A 5,337-nucleotide genomic window follows, 5' to 3' on the forward strand; every position below is an offset into this window, starting at 1 on the left:
TCATGATAAAGCATTTCACCCGACATCAAAAGATTAACGACCTCATGCTTTAGGGGGCAACTGTTATAGACATTTTTGGGCACTGCAACCCCAATCATAAATGTCCATAAACCAAGGGCTCCTAAGTCCCTAAAGGTGTTGTTCCAACCCCTAAAAGAACAAGGTCAACTGATTACAGCATCTCCTAGAAGTTCTCCATGAAAAACTACTCAGAACTGGTCAAAACTGGACCATTTCACCTACTCCATGGTCAAAGTGCGTTGCATCCCACCTAAATACACACAGTAGGTGCGATGCATGTTGAAAAGCCCTTCTATGGGGTGTGATGGGTGAGAGTGGACAAATGGCAGGGTCAATCCGCAAGGTGGAGGAGCGTGGAATCTTCCAGAAACTTCTCTTGTGACACTTGCCTCTCTGCATTCGACCAGGGATGAGTAAGAGATCATCAATCTCCAAGTGGAATCAAGAACTATCAGAGAGAGGACACTAATCATATCTAAAAAGCTGACTCATTCCCCTTGCAAACATCTATATATGGATCCCTCATCCCAGAGATCCAGAGGCTGGAATTTTGTATCTTGTAAGGAAGTGTTGTTGGTTTCTTGGTGCAATTTCATAGTGTTGGGTGATCTAAGCTTTTCATGAGGTGAAGAAGGGCTTTCTTGCTGAGAGGATGATGCTGGGTTAGAACAATTGGTTGTAATCCTCTTTCCTCTTTCTTGATTATCAATAAAGCTATTCAAGTTTTCCTCCACATTCTTGTATGATTGATGTTATATGCATTTGTGTGGTCAATATACATCTGGTCCTATGTTGTTTATGATAATAGATCTATGTTCTTGGATAGTGTTATGCTACTTTGATTCTACAGGTGCTCTGTGAAGCTAGGTAGACAAGGAAGCGAGTAGCAAAGATATATCAGAAGGGAGAGGAATCGAACAAGGAACCAAGCACAAGACGGAGGTTGGTCTCCTTATTCCCCTCTTATCTATTTCTCATAAAGGAAAACGAAAGTAGTTTTTAGTTTGTTTGTTTCTAAGGTAGCTACCAGCCTTAGTGGGACTAGCAGCTCTGCATAGACACTAGTTTTCCCGATAACATGCCTACACAAGTACATCCAAGACGATATGGAGTTCCTAGACATCTCCTCGCTCGGCATGGCGTATCGATACACTGTCAAGATCGAGCAGAAGTTTAAATAGAAGAAGCGAGACTTTGGATATGAAAATCCGAAGCAAGGGAAAGGTGCCCCCAAACCATTGAATAAAGGACAAATCCAAGGCGGAGTGGCCCAGGACAACTTGCCAAAGATGCAATGAAAGAACAACACCGCAAAGTCGAAGAAGGACATGGGAAAGTGGTGTGAGTTCCATAAGAGCTCCACTCACGACACAAGTGAGTGTCGGGGCAAGCAATCACTAGTGGTCGAGCTAAAGTCTTCAGAATTAGATGCATGTTCAGACTCTAAGTCAGAACCAGATAAGGGGAATGACAAAGGGAAGCAGATTGTCAATGCAGAGCCCAACGCCACTGTTGCCACCACGAAGATCCAGAAGGAGGAACCCGAAGATCCAGAGGAGGAGGAGAGCCTCTTCCACTCCCAGATGTGGGTAAAGGGCTCCCCACTACAGTTCATTATCGACAGTGGGTGCTAAAAGAACCTCATTTTGGTAGAGGTTGTGAAGCGGCTGGGCTTACCAACCATAGCACATCCACAACCGTACACCATCGGGTGGCTTCACCAAGGACGAGATCTTCGCGTGAGTCAACAGTGTCGCCTTCCATACAACATCAAGCCCTTCACGGATGAGGTATTGTGTGACGTTGCTTCCCTTTATGTTTGTGATGTATTATTAGGCCAACCATACTTGTGGAAGTGACATGTTGTATATGAGTCAAGGCCTCGTGTTGTTATTGTTACTTTGGGAAATAAGTTGCACAGGATACCGGAGGTAGCACTACCTAACTCCATCTATTTGGTTACTGCAAAACAATGCAGTAAGCTCATTTCCAAAACTAGGAAATTTGTTTTCCAGATGATATGCCATCAAGGAAAGAAGAAGACGAAGGCCACGACCTCCAGACAGGGCACCTCCGCACAACAACTACAGATGGACAAGGTCATGGAGGAGTACGAGGACATCTTCACCTCCCCTGTAGGGGTTCCTCTGCACTGTCAGGTCAAGCACTCCATCAATCTAACCCCAGGTGCGCCGCTGCCCAATGGACCAATCTATCGACGCTTTGTTCTGGAGAACGATGAAATCAAGAGGCAGATTCAGGAGTTGCTGCAGAAAGGTCACATCCGACCAAGTTCATCGCCCTATGGGAGCCCGATCGTGTTGGTACAGAAGAAGGATGGGACTTGGAGACTCTGTATTGACTATCAGGCATTGAACAAGATCATTGTCCAGAATAGGTACCCGATCCCACATATTGATGACCTTTTGGACCAACTGAAGGGGGGAGAATATTTCAGCAAGATCAATTTGAAGTCAGGATATTACCAGGTACCAATTGAATGCTCCAATGTGTGGAAGATTGCCTTTAAAGCCAAGGAGGGCCTTTTTGAATAGTTGGTTATGCATTTTGGGTTGACGAATGCTCCTACAACCTTCATGAGGCTAATGGATGACATCTTGCAGCAATTCACCAACTCATTTGTAGTGATATACTTGGATGACATCCTGATCTTCAGCCAGAGTTGGGAAGAGCACCTCCACCACATTCGGCAGGTTCTCCAAACACTGCGGCAACACAAGTTATGTGTCAATTTGGAGAAATGCACTTTTGGCATGACCCGAGTTCAGTATCTGGGATACAACATTGATGAATAGGGGGTGCATGTGGATCCAGCCAAGATCCAAGTCATTTGATATTGGCCATCTCCAACCACTCTGACAGAGCTCTGTAGCTTTCTGGGTCTTGCCAACTTCTACCGCAGGTTCGTGTTGGGATTTTCTCATATCACTTGGCCCTTGAGTCAAGTCACTAAGGGAGGAGCGAAAGCAAAATTCTTTTGGTCTAAATCTCAACAGAAGGCATTCACAGAGTTGAAACATCACCTCTGCTCAGCACTAGTGCTCACATTACCAGACTTGCAACAGCCATTTAAGATTGAGACAGATGCCTCTGACTATGCTATTGGGGCAGCCCTTACTCAACACAGGCATCCAATGGCATATCACAGTGAGACACTTTCAGACACAGTCTGGAAGTATCCCACTTATGAAAAAGAGATGTATTACATTGTGCAGGCCTGCTGATAATGGAAGCATTACATTTTCGGGAAGGAAACAGTCATCCCCACAGACCACCAACCCCTGCAATTGATACAGACACAAGGGAAGAGTGATCCTGTTAGCCATCCTTGTGACACTGTCGTGATTGGAAAATTCCAAACCTTACCTGGAACCAACTGCTACCCGAATATATCACTCGTTCCTCAAAAAACGAGTCTCCTTTAAGCTCTTTTCAACTGACTCGTAAAATATGAAAAGATTACCGAGCCATTGGCCTCTCCAGCTCGCTAAAGTGACCGGAAGTGCTATCACTCCTTTAGATTTTAATCTTTTTGGACTTGAGGGATTATTACACAAAAATATCGAGCGCTTGTTTCTTCGGCTCATTAAAAGTACCGAAAATTCATCCCTTTTGTATTATTTTATACTTTTTCGGACTTGAGGGATTAGATGACAAAAAAGGATTTCTAGAGTTTCCTTTACGTCCCTTTTCAAACTCTCTAAAATTGAAAAGGATCGAGTTATCTTTGTCGTTAAACTCGTTAAAACTGAATAGCGACAAACTTGTCCATAACAGACAAGAACGAGTTTCACTATCGGTCAGCTTGTTAAAACATAGCGATGGGTTTGCTCGAAGGGAAAATTATAGAACAAGCATATGTTATCCTCCTCAAGCTTGACAAAAATAAAGAGGTACTGGTCAGCAATGACTGGGGAAAAATTGGGAAGGAAACTTGAAGAAACTTTGTTGGTAGCAAGTCGCTCTTGAACATGACACTTTCACTCCGCATCCGAGTCGGGTTGGGTTGTTCCATTCACTGGTTACATCACCATGGTTTCGTCGCACCATCCATATTTGGGGTTAATGCTACCAATCCATCATGTCAGTGTCGCCGATATGTTCAAGAGAAGTCGCTCGGAGAATTCACCTATGTCTCATCCACTGCAATACATTTATGCTCCATTCTTTCATGACCGCCACCCTGAACCTTATATCACCAAATCGTTTTCACCTCCATTAAAATCATTTTCTCCATTCCGTGTCATTGACATAGGATTCACTAAGGCCCTTCTATGACGGATCACTTCTTGTCGACATCAGCTCATTATCCAAGAAGTCGATCTAGGAACAACCCTTTCAGTACTTTGAAGCTTGCATGACTCAATGGCAAGTTTCTCACTTCCGGTGATAGGTTTACATCAATGGCCTTCGACCGAAAGATTTTGCGTGGTGTTCGACGCCAAGTCTCTTATTCACACCACGTGAATTGTACTGTAGTACCTTGAGGGTCATCATCATTATCAGTGATTCCTCTCGCGCCTGTTAATAGCTTACATCATTGGATGGTAATCAGGCGATGTCTTTCCATGTTCGACTCCAGAACATCTCTCACATGGATTGACTTGTACTTTGAGTGAAAATCGAACGAGATTGAAGACCCCGGATCTAGTTCCATCCATCCGGGCTGCGATATATATTCAGGAAAATAAAGACATCCAATGTACATCATTGCTACACAGATAATCATCCAATCTAAGGGATGATGGCTCTACCAGAATCATCAGTCTACAATTAGACGATTGTTTGTCCTATGTACATGAAAATGAATTTATAAAGCTGAGCATGGGAAATGCCCGCCTCAGCTAGATCATGAAAATATTACGAAGATAATGTATTGTATTGTATCTTATTACAGGTCACCTTCCAGCTTGAAAAAACTTCGGATCCTCATGATAAAGCATTTCACCCGACATCAAAAGATTAACGACCTCATGCTTTAGGGGGCAACTGTTATAGACATTTTTGGGCATTGCAACCCCAATCATGAATGTCCATAAACCAAGGGCTCCTAAGTCCCTAAAGGTGTTGTTCCAACCCCTAAAAGAACAAGGTCAACTGATTACAGCATCTCCTAGAAGTTCTCCATGAAAAACTACTCAGAACTGGTCAAAACTGGACCATTTCACCTACTCCATGGTCAAAGTGCGTTGCATCCCACCTGAATACACACAGTAGGTGCAATGCATGTTGAAAAGCCCTTCTATGGGGTGCGATGGGCGAGAGTGGACAAATGGCAGGGTCAATCCGCAAGGC

This window comes from Pinus tabuliformis, chromosome Q (assembly GCF_031772625.1).
Source record: "Pinus tabuliformis cultivar Carrire ecotype Pingquan chromosome Q, CPIR1, whole genome shotgun sequence".
Classification (NCBI taxonomy): Eukaryota; Viridiplantae; Streptophyta; class Pinopsida; order Pinales; family Pinaceae; genus Pinus; species Pinus tabuliformis.